Here is a 12,662-nt window from a genome sequence, read left to right as displayed (position 1 = left end):
AATTCAATAGAGGCAACACTTCTGCATGTAATGGATTTTTTAGCATAATTTTAGCACAATTTCAACTCCATCTGGACCTTTCATTACTGCATCTGTCCCTTCCACCTTAACTGGCCTTTTCACATTTACATCTCCTTGTCTTACTACCACATCTGCCCCACCCTCTACCACATCTGACTTCCACTACTGGCCTTTTCACAACCACATCGGTTCCTCTTCCTATGGCCCACCTTCTACCACATGCAGCTGGAAGTGCATTGGCAGCAGGTGGAGCTGGACGTGCATTACCAGCAGGTGGAGTTGGATGTGCATTAGGAGTAGGTGGAGCTGGAATTGTGGCAGCAATAGGCAGAGTTGGAAGCAGGGGCGGAGCGTGGGGGTGGCTTACTGGGCTTAAGCCCGGGTTGTTTTGTCAGAAGCCCGGGGTAATCTTTTCATAGTTAGATGTCTGGCTGACAACTGTATAAAACAAAAAGTACACACAATATTCGAAGCACACAGTGCACACTGTGGGAATTTACTACTGTGCGTGAATCCCCCCTGATATTGGTATGATCCGAGCTCAGGCACTAAGCGACTGAGCGAGAGGGCGGGGCAGGTGCCGCCTGTGAGTGCGCTGTTGGAGAAACGGAGCCAGCCATACTAAGGAGAGCTTAAGTTTGACCAGGTACGAAAGCAAATCATTCGTACCGTACAAATAATGTAAATATGACGGTGAATCACGAAAGATTGATATCAAAATGATCACTCGACCCATATTACGTTACTTGCTCTTCAAGTGAATCAACAAATGGCGAAATGAAAAGCCGAACAAATGCTATTTTTTTTAGAGAGTCTTAGCTTACGTGTGTTTATTTCATATTTTCAGTTCTTACCCTCCCCGACTAAATCGGTTTCAGTTATGTACTGAAATATAAGAATGGACATTAGAGGGTTCTTTCAAAGAAAAAAACTCTGGTAAATGTTATTTTATATATTATGCTTTGTATATTGTTCAGCATATTTCTATGCAAAAGAAGAGGAACTTCAACACACAGCAGGATATCCACATTTGTAACCAGACATTTACATACACTTTAGGGAGAAAACATAAAACATTTTTACTGTACAACATCAGTTTAGATTAAACTTTTGTTTTAGATAAATATTGAAATATATTTTGAATTAGTTAAATGTCAGAATAAAGAGAGGGAGCTGTCTATTTATTATCACTTTCATCATATTTAGGAGTACATATACACTAAGTTTATTGTTAATTAATAAGAAACTCCAGACGATTCCATTCTGAGCTGAAGAAGCTTCTGATTGGTTAGTAGAGTCCATGTGAGTAAATTGGTGGCACAGCTGTGGATGCATATAAGGCAAAACACAGAGCCTGTTTCTGTGACATGGGAACATCAAGAGATGTCAACCAAAACACCAGAAAAAGAACTGTGGAGCTCCATAAGTGTGGCTCAGTTTTGAATACAATTTGGTGCCATTTGCAATTAAGAAATACAGACAGTTTCTCTCTTTACTCTTAAAGTTAACAAATATGTTTTTATATTTATCAATCTAAAAAAATAAACATTTAGTCTGATTTGATGTTACAATTAAAAAAGTGTTTGTGTTTTGATCTGAAGAGTACATAAATATGTGGTTTCAACTGTATATTTGATGATTGTCAGCACAAAGAGGGAGAGAGAGGAGCAGAGAGGGAACAAGAGCAGGTGAGACTCACATGTTAGTCAAATGGTTGTTTACCAAAACTATCACCGTATCATAGGTCCTCATGTATCTTGCCTAGTGTTTCTTTTTAGGTTTGTTATTTTTCAAATTATAATAATTATATTAACTTTTCTCAATCTAAATAATGGACTTTGGTAGAATTAAAAAAATAAGTGTAGTGCAAGTCTATGATGATTTTTAGTGCTACTATCATCTAGTTCTGATTCTGGTTTTGTCTTGGTTAAGTCCTCAGTAGTCCTGATTTTGAACTGTTGTAGTCCTGTTTTAATTCCGGATCAGTTCTGGGTCTGGTTGAATTGGGGTTTAGTCCCTGTGTCTTGATACAGCCCTGACCTTGTTCTGCCTCGCTGCTTAATAAAAAAAAAACTAGTTTAAGGTGTCCTGCACATGTGATATAAATCTTTCCCTACATGAAGTCATTCTTTTTTGAACAAAACTCAAAACAGAGCCAATTAATCTTTCAGTCATTTCTAACCCCCCCCCCCCCCCCCCCCAAAAAAAAAAAAAAAAAAAAAAATCCCACATGCATACTACCCTTTAGGGCTAAGCCCCGGGTGTTTCAAATGTCTGGCTCCGCCTCTGGTTGGAAGTGCATCATTGCAAAGTGGAGATGAAAATTCATTATTAGGAAGTGAAGATGGAAGTGCATCATACTGCGTCTGCTTCTTCCAGCAGGTCTGTTTCTCTTGCTTTTCAAACCATAAATGCTTCTTATCCAACAACAAATGCTCATCACTTAAACTCCACTTCAGCTAAATTTCTCATTTGCAGTCTACTTTCTGTTCACTTCCACCTCCAACCTCAGACCAACAACCAAATCCCCCTATCCCCATCACAGTTCACTCACCAGATGGTCCTTCCCTCCAACTGATTGTTATACCAATACAACATCAGCTAGATTTGTTCTGAAATATCATACTTACTCTGGATGGCATTATCTTGACCTCCATTAACTCCAAGGAAACTTGAATTTGTTTTTGACCAGAATATGTCCTCCAATGTCTTCTATTTGCTTTATCTCTAACATTAGAAACATTCCGTCTCAGAGTAATACAGAAACTCTATGTGATACCATCATTAAATCTAGAGTGTAATTCATTATTATCAAGCTGTCCTTAAAACCTGTATTAAAAAACTTCAGTTGATCCAAAATGCTGCATCAAGAGTACTCTCAGGGAGTAGAAAGAGAGAGCATATTTCTCCCATATTGACTTTTCCTCATTTTCTCCCTTTTACATCTAGAATCTAATTTAAAAATCCTTCTCCTCACACACAAGGTCTTGAATAATCAGAACCCATCTGATCTTAATGACTTTCTAGCACCACCACAACATAACCTAGACCTACACCTTAGTTCACAGATTCACTTTGTCTAGGGTTTATTTCCGGGATTTCACACAACCCAGGATTCAAATCACGAATACATAATGGACTTGGATTTACAATATTATGAATGAAATGTGCTCTATTTGGAAGCAGCAGGTCCCCCCTCCCCTTTCGACGGGTTGTGTGTGATACTTTAAATCATCAAACTGTAAATTATAAATTTTAAATTGTTATTGATCCCTTTACCCCGAGTCCTAAAGTTATATTTATTTTCTTACTCTTCTTAAATTTATTGTTTGTTTACTTCCACTGCTGTAACTGGAGCCTCGTCGTCTCGTCTCTCTCTATACTGGACTGTATGTAGCGGAGATGACAATAAAGTTTAATTTGACTTCAGCAGCGAGCAGGCGCACCGAGGGCTCTCGCGCTCACTTTTCGCACACAGAATTTCGAAAAAACATCGGTGCAAATTATTACATTACATTATCACAATTATTACAAGTCTGTATCATAATGTCTGGTGTTTGTTGGGGTTTTTTTGGCTTATTTTTTTATTTTGTTTCATTTTGCGAGCTGGCTATTTGACGCAGCAGGTGCACCTCGAAAACGGAGGGCGCCCTTACTCCCAGCAAATGGGTGATAGAAAACCGATCGGTGCCTATGCCATTCCCAATGATGTCGGGGCAGCACGAGCACAAGTACGAGCATTTTTTTTTTTTTTTTTTTTGCCGATGCCTGTGATGCCGCCCCGTGTCGCCCGTAACAAAAACCGCTACTGTCCCCATTAGAATATTTCACTCTCAGGCTGTGGCTTATTGTGGTTCCTAGAGTATTTACACGTATAGTGGGAGGTAGAGCCTTTATTTTTCAGGCCCCTATTCTGTGGTACCAGCTTCCAGTTTGGACTCTGAAGGCCGACACCGTCTATAATTTTTAAGATTAGGCTTAAAGACTCTTTCCCACTGTCACCAAGTGCTTGTTCAAAGGATGTTGTTTGGTTTGGAAAGATTTTCTCTGCAATATTGTATTGTCTCTTTCTTATAATACCTTATAAAAAGTACCTTGAAGTGACTGTTGCTGTGATTTAGCACTTCATAGTTAAAATTGATTTGAATTAATTAAACAAAACCAACTGATGATTTCTTTCAATCTTATGTTTTATTTAATTAATATGAAATGAATATGCATCAGAATTAAACGCTAATAATAGAATTCATTTACTCTTTTTTTGCTTCCAAAATTCATTAAATGTATATTGAAAGAAATTGTGGCTTGTCACTTTCTTTTGACAACATTAAGCCCACACACACACACTGATAACACAACAGCAGGAGTGGTCGTGACGCTTTCACAGTTTAACGTAGAGTCAGCAACCTGTGGAAACCCAACTTTGTAGCTGCTACTTTGACTGTCATTTATTTTATACAGCAGGAAATCTGCACTTCCAGGAGTTGGATTAAAATAAGATGAACTTTTAATTTGGTCTTATAATATATTAAAATTATACAGCTTGCTGTATATGTAAACTAACAGTTGATTGAAAATTAAATCATATAAAATACTGTATTAATTAAATCCAGTTAGTATTTCAAAATATAAAAAGACTTTTTTAACAACCCAATAGAACTGTGGGCCAATAAACTCAAGTTAAAGGTTAAAATTTTTTATGCCTTATTATAGATTTTTTTAATTTATTATTTTATGGAATTTGACCTTTGACTGACCTTTGACATTACGTGCAATGTGTTTGCATGTACTGTGTTTTGTTAGAGGTTTTTGGATTTTTATTGAGTAATACTGCAGAGAATCATAATGTTAATAAAATAAATCGGTGACTGTGGCATCACAGTTAGCTTGAATACCAAAGGTCACCTTTCAGCTGTTGTTTACACAGGAAAACCCTGTAGCACTCTCACTGAGCAATTACTAACACTCAGACTGGCCAAGAGTAACATCAGCCAGCCACTCGGCTCCACATACACAGACACGCTGGTCTTACTGAAAAGCCTCCTTTTTTTCCTGTCTCCTCAAGCTCTTCCTGCCCTCTTCTCTCTTGGCACACAACTTGGAAGGAATCAGCTTTTCATTACCTTTAGAAATACTGCAGTCTAAGCTCCTATTTATATAAATAGAATGATTTAGAAATGCAGAAGACTGACATCTATTGTATCAATGTGCAGAGCACTTTGTATTGGGCAACCTCCCATCTTATCTGTAACTTATGATGTAATGTCAACTAAATGCTCCACTCCCACCACAAAGCCAGTCACAAGAACACTCTACTCACTGTTCACTGAGATCAGTTCAGCATCAGTTAGACTTCACGAAAAATTCAGAAACGAAAAGATTTCGTTTTATTTCAGTTTTCAGTAAAAGTTATTGGAAATGTTTAGCATTCACTTTCAGTGTCCAGTCCAAACATTTTTGTGTGTCAACAGTTTGATGTGCAAACATGTTAAACGGCATACTCAGTTACTTTGTGGCAAAAGAAGTTTTGTTGGCTTTGACTGTTTTCCAGTTTTAAGAGGTGGTTTAAGTACATGCTGGAAAACTTGATTGAGTGCTTTGTCCCAAATAAGGCCAACATCTGTTGTTTATTGTCAATTATTGTAGAAAAAAACTCAACAGTCATCACACCAAAACTTCACATTCCCTATTCATCACATCTACTACATGGTGTTTTGAGCACACTTGCATTTGCTCATTATACAATGGCTGTTTGCAGCCTCAATGGTCGCATTTTGAGACCGATTACATCACAGCCACGCAACAAAGGCTGTCCCAATTCAAACACTGCTTGAAATGCGGCCCTCAAATGCCTCCTTCATTTTCCTGAATTCTAAGGATGGGTCAGTGTATCCTTCATGGCCCAACATATCCCAGACTTCATAGCGCGGCGGTGGGTGTGGATAATTTTGCTGAAAAAATGGTGAATGGCTGAAGTGGGGCAGCTGAAGAGTAAACTTTCAAAAGTAAGTACTGAATATTATGTCACTTATTTATGTGCGAATGTTTAATAATGAAGAACATTAAAATATAACTGTTGGCCACATGTCGGCAAAGTTATGTGACATTAGCGATGTTTGTACTAACTTGGTTTAAAGCCTTTACTTTACTTTTATGGATAATTAAAGTCAGTCATACATCCACAAACACAACAAGCTGAAAGTCAGTGATGCTGCTCGGTTTGCAGTCCTGAATATCACGGCACAAGCAGGATTCAAAGGAGCTGACAGTTCACTCGTTAAGCTGAAAGAAAGATGCTTTAATCACAGCAGTCACACATGTGTCCACTGTACCATCTGAGAACTCTTCTTGTTTAGCACTCGTAATCAACAATATTCTACACACACACACACACACACACACACACACACACACACACACACACACACACGGTACTCTTTGTGTGTATGTAGACGTCGTATGTTAATGAACCTATGCATATTCATGTAACCACAATAAAAGGAGTGCTATGGGGAACCTGGCTGAGAGTCTGACGGAGGTCAAGTGGTGGAACGACACTTGGCTCCAGGCAGGTCTCCCTCATGCATGAGTAACAAGAAGAACTTTGCCTACTTCGTGTCTTGCTTGCTGTGTAATTATATTGTCTTCAACATTCCAGCGAATAGGTTCAAGCTACAAACCTATCAGATTACTTATGAGTTAGAAAGAAAATGTGGAAGAAAACATGTCACATTAAGTGAAGTGGCTTTTTGTCTATGAAGGTTTTCAGTCATTCAGGTCACAGTAGTTTAAGGAGCTTGGAAAGAAAAGCGTCTGGACTTCTTTAAGTTGCTTGAAGACGTTTCGCCTCTCATCCGAGAAGCTTCTTCAGTTCTACGGTCAAATGATGGAGAGTCCCACCATGTGATTAGGTAGAGGATCATTAGGGGGTCCATTGTCCCTCTCAGTGCTTTACTCCCACAGAGCTTCAATCTGGAACTCTCCACCATTTTGATTGAACAGTGTTGGGCAAGTTACTTTGAAAAAGTAATTAATTATAGATAATAGCTACTTCTTCAAAAAAGTAACTGAGTTACAAAATTTTAAAAGTAATTCATTACTTGAAAAATCAGTATTACCTTACTTAAAAAAAATGTTTAACCCTCTGGGGTCCAGGGGATAATTGGACATTTTTAACTACTTTTGATATTTCCTCTAGATTTCACCCTTAAAAACTGTTTACTTTGCCTTGTTTTGTCAGGGTCCTGGGACTGGGCGACCCAGGACCCCTGGGCAGTCATGGACCTGTGTTATTATTATGTATTTTTGGTGTTGCTTCCCCTTCTCTGTGCTTGTACATATGTGTGTGTGGGTGGCTGTGTGTCTGAGTACTTGTTTATAGGCGCCGTCAGGCCTGGGGGGTGTGGCCCTGCTAGGGGACTGGCCACACCCGAAGCCACACACCTGCTGCTGATCAGGCCTCGTCGGGGGAGCTACTTAAGAGAGTCTTGGAGCTCCCACCGACGCGGGATCATTGCTTGGGACTCCACGTTAGTTACCCAGTCTAGGTTTTGTCATGAAGTGTATGCCTGCCATTACTGAGTGTCCTGACAGCTGCCGCTATTGTTTCCCGCAGGAGGAGCGTGGAAGGCTTGGAGAGCAGCGAGCACCGGGGGGTGCTGACACGGGAGCAGAGAGCACTAGGAGGACACGACACGGGAGTCTGGGGAAAACACTGGGATTCATTGTTGCTTTCTACCACACTGTAAATAAACGCACTGCTTGTAATTTGAGCTCTGCGCCTGGGTCCTCCTTTCCCACATTCCCCCACGGTTTGCCACGTCAAACCGTGACATGTTTGGTATCATTCTTGTCAGCACAACCTCACGTGTCTGAATTTACAGTTATGTTTTCATTTTGACATACTGTATTAACACAATTGATCTAAAATCAGACAAAAAACATAAAATCTGAGTAGATAAAGTTATATTTCTTACTGTAACAACCACAAACATGTTTAATGAATCATATTTCATAACTTTAAATCCAAATATAAATGGTCAATTTTAAAATCCTATGCACAAGTTTTGCAAACAACAAAGTTATTTGCAGCCATTTACCTTTTACCCTTTTTATCACCATTTCAAACTATTTACAGAACAATCAGCTGTTCTGCATTCAATAAGATGCCACACAAATTATTTGTGCCACTCCAAATATTTCTGTCCACTGTAAAGGAGAACATCACAGCCTGACACCCGGAGGCCTGACAGCATCACTCCTGCTGCTTTCATTCAGCAATTGCCTCATTGTTCTAACACACATCACTACATACTAACAGTGTTGGGACTAACGCGTTATTAAGTAACGCGTTACAGTAACTACGTTATTATTGTGGTAACGAGCACGGTAACTAGTTATTATGCCAAAATCAGGAACGCGTTAGTCGTTACTGGGATTTAGATAGGGTCGTTACTCGTTACTTTGTGTGGTGGCTATCGCGGAGCTTCCACAGATTCAGTAACATTAGCAAGTGGTGGAGGCCAGCAGGTGGATGAGAGAAAGCAACACGTTCTCGGGCTGGAGAAAGGGGACGCAGAAGGAAAAGAGACCCGAGGCGGCTGCCGGTCCAAGTGTGAACTGAACTTCAGGTAAGAAGTTATGACCTGCAGTCTCTCTGGGTCAGATATAAACCAAGTTTAGGTGGAGTTTATTTTCTTTATTCTGACTTTTTCCGTACTGCGTGCTAGCTAGCATGACGGAATTTCTATACAGCTGGGTGGGTGCTATGAAGTTAAGGATGTTGAACTTTATTTTGTTCATAAGTTATTAGAGTTGCCAACCGTCCCGTCTGGTATTCAGAGAAAATATTACGCGTTTGTTATTGAGGTGAAAAGGAACAGAGTTTGTCCCGTAATTCAGCTACAATGGAAAAGACACAAAGCTGGAGTTATTCTGTGTCTTTGCTGCACAGCTGCCTTTTCTTCTCTCATTCCCCCCCTCCCTCTCCCGTTTCTACTTCAATCATGAAAACTGATCAGTGATCAGCTGATCGGCTCTCTTTTTTCTTTATCGCTCACTTTGTGCCGAAAGAGGAAACCAGCGGATGTCGCGCTAAACAACAGCAGCACGTTTAAGCTTGATCAGCTGCTGTTAGAATTTATTTAATATTAATTTCTAGTATCAGCTGATGTTTGCTGGAGCCACAGCTGTAAAGCTGCTGGTCATGATATCGGTTTGTATATCTGGTGAGAGGGAAACATGAAGATGAAACCAGGAGATGTCCTTACTGAATCATCAGAGCTGTGATGGAGAAACAGGTTTACCTTTTAGGTGACATGAATGAGTTGAAGAGAAGTTATGAACTGTTTCTGAGAGACAAATAACACCAGGATCCTTTTTTAGGTAGCTGACAGCTGGTAACTGTGCAGATGCGGATCTAGCAAAGTGTTGCCAGGGTGCCAGGTAGGGCATTAACAGGGAGAGGTGGGCAGAAAGAAATATTTTTCTTTCTTATTCTCATTTAAAATGTCTCGCTTTTAAAAAATAATTATCTGAATCTTACAACAAACGATTGATAGATAACTAAGTTACTATTTTAAAGTAACTTACCCAACACTGCATACTAACTACACAAGTCAACACACTAACTACACACTCCAAACACGATAAACGTCACAATCTCTCACATCTCAAAACTCGCTCTCTCTTTTTCTGCTCTCTCTCTCTCTCTCATCGTCACTCCTAAAACTTCCCTCTCTCCCAAAACAACCAAATGTCATGTTGCTATATCATTTTTTTGTAGCCTGGGAAATGGTTAGCCACACAGGACACAATTACTGGGGTTCTTAATGTGCAGTTTTATTGTCAATGACAACTGAATAAACAAAAAAAGGTTCTTTGACCTTTACTTTTGTCAAACAGCAGCCATATGGACTTGTACTGAACATCGACAGCACGAGAGGTAACGTGGCGAAGTAACAGAATAACCGACTAAACACAGATACGCCAATACAATACGAGGAATAAAGGAAATGAAATACAAAACACAAAAATACGGCAGTGGCCTCTGTCTGTGCAGAACAAAATACAAAGAGCTAAATCACACAAGGCTCCTTTAAAAAAATGTGGAAGTGTTACATTCATTTTTATAAACACTTACATTCCACAAATGGCCTGTATTTGTATAGCGCTTTACTAGTCCCTAAGGACCCCAAAGCACTTTACACATTCAGTCATCCACCCATTCACACACACATTTACACACTCTCACATCTTTAAGTGGTCATGTGATTGGCTAACCACGACTACTTTATTCTTCCTCAGTCAAACAGCAGCACTCATGCGATTGTTTTGCCCCCTTAGCTCCAGGTGTTGTGCAAAAATGTGATAATCTGCCAGACAGTAATTGCCGTCCACGGGAGCGCGTGCAACTGTTTAAAGCTGTAGCGCCCGGATTACATAAACAACTACTTTTATGCAACTAATGTAACACTCTCTAAGCTGAACACAGCTTCAACCGTCTGTTTGTTGAAAAATAGTAATCCGACCGTGCCGCATTTTCTTAGTGGCTTTTATTGTCATTTTAACCATGTACAGTGGTACAGTACAGAGTAGTAGAGACACTGCTAGGCCTTCTTGGTTATGGACTTGGTGTTAAGGGACCAGAAGATGTTCTCCCCTGGTGGACACCAAGGAATTTGGTGATCTTGACAATCTCCACAGAGGATCCATTTATATTAAGTGGGCAGTAATCGGTCTGTGCTCTCCTGAAGTTAACAATCATGTCTTCTGTTTGGTCCACTTTCAGAGACAGGTTGTTGACTCTGCAACAGTCCGTTCGCTGTTTCACCTCCTCTCTGTATGCTGACTCATCGTTCTTGCTGGTAAGACCCACCCGGTCATGTCATTGGCGAATTTTATGATGTGGTTCGAACTGTGCATTTCTGCAAAGCCATGAGTTAGACTGAACCGCAGTGGGCTGAACACACATCCCTGAAAGGCTCCAGTGTGGAGGGGTAAACTGCAGTGGGTCCAGTGTGGGTGGCATCATCCACAATTAAAATTTGGAAAGCAATCAACCCATCTGGAGTGCAGAATTGACAAACTTTGAAATAACTGTCCGAAATGTGTTGACAGAGACATTTCAGGGACTTTGAGTCATTCTGTGGTCCAGATGGATTAATTGCCTGTTTAATGTTTAATCGCGTTAATCTTGATGACGAGCAACATTTTTTCTGTTGATCAACACTTTTTAAATTTTACATTTTTATTTACTTTTAATTTTTTATATTGTGTTTATTGTCTATTCCATGACTTAACTCTATGATTATTTTAATATTTGTGTACAGTGCTTTGTGATGGCCTGTCTATGAAAAGTGCTTAATAAATAAACTTTACTTACTTATGCAGATGCCCGTGATGCTGCCCTGAGCAACCACCCCTGTCGCCCATATCAAAAACCACTACTCACTCTGCCACATGCATCGCATGTCACTGCTGTCCTGGAAGTTGATGTGGATTCTTCTGCTATGTCTGTGCTTCACTGCTTTAATGGCACAAGACAGTTTAGCCCTCGCTGTTCCCAGGGACGCCTTGTCACCTGCTCTGAAGGCTGAGTCTCAAACCCTTTAACAAAAAACTTATCAAAACATCAGACCTGATGATTTTTAATTGTTCAACGAACCATCACACAGTTGATGGCTACAAATAATGACAAACTGATCAAACTAAAACAAACCTTCGAACACATCTTTCATAATTAACCAAATGACACTGCGGCCACATGTGAACATGAAAAAGCAGAAGTAAAAAATAAATCACGGTAGTAGAACAGATCTTTGATCGGGACCCAAGATATTACAAAAAGGTAATGGTAAAGTGAAACCATTAAATTATTTAGAAGCTGATTTGATCCTTAAGGGTTGTACAGCATTTATAACTTCCAACACAGAAGGTCAATTTAGACCCCAAATTAGACTAACACGTAGTATTAAAAACACCATCTACTACTGTGTCTGAATGTGCTGCACTGTCAGTTCAGGCCTAAAGAGATGTGGTTAAGAAAAGACCACCTAATTTAAATATGATCATTGCATGCTTATTAAAAGCCAACTTCCAATATATAAAGTTTCTAATAAGCACAGTTACAATCCCAAAAGGTTTCTTATGATTCAACTGTTGAATTTAACTTAATTCTTTAAAAGGACAAACTAAATTACTTTATTTTAAACTATAAAGCCAACCTAGACTTTAACCATTTAACAGGCCACTAATCTGGCTTAAGGCTTTGGACTTTCACAATAAAACTTGTATCTATACACATTTTTCACAAAAAAAACTATTATTATTATTATTAGTAGTAGTAGTAGTATTTCAAATGTAATTAAACAGAAATATTAGTTAGATTTAAAAGCATTCCACCATTTGACCCTAAAACTGAAGAAACTTCTCGGATTACTTTTATCCAAACTGTTTTTGTGCCTTCTCTCATTTTAGCACCAGGTTCATAAACTTTCTAGCTTGAAAGTATTAGCCTAGTATTGCTGCTCTCGGCTCATGCTACTTAAAAATTAACCCTCCAGCTTTAAAAGCCTTCTATAAAAATCTCTCAGTAAACATTTCTGCTGATGTTTGAAATAGATTATAAATATTTTTAAATA

Source organism: Astatotilapia calliptera, chromosome 3 (assembly GCF_900246225.1).
Source record: "Astatotilapia calliptera chromosome 3, fAstCal1.2, whole genome shotgun sequence".
In the NCBI taxonomy this organism is placed as follows: domain Eukaryota; kingdom Metazoa; phylum Chordata; class Actinopteri; order Cichliformes; family Cichlidae; genus Astatotilapia; species Astatotilapia calliptera.
The sequence above is the reverse complement of the archived record's forward strand: the minus strand, read 5'-3'. Positions refer to the sequence as shown.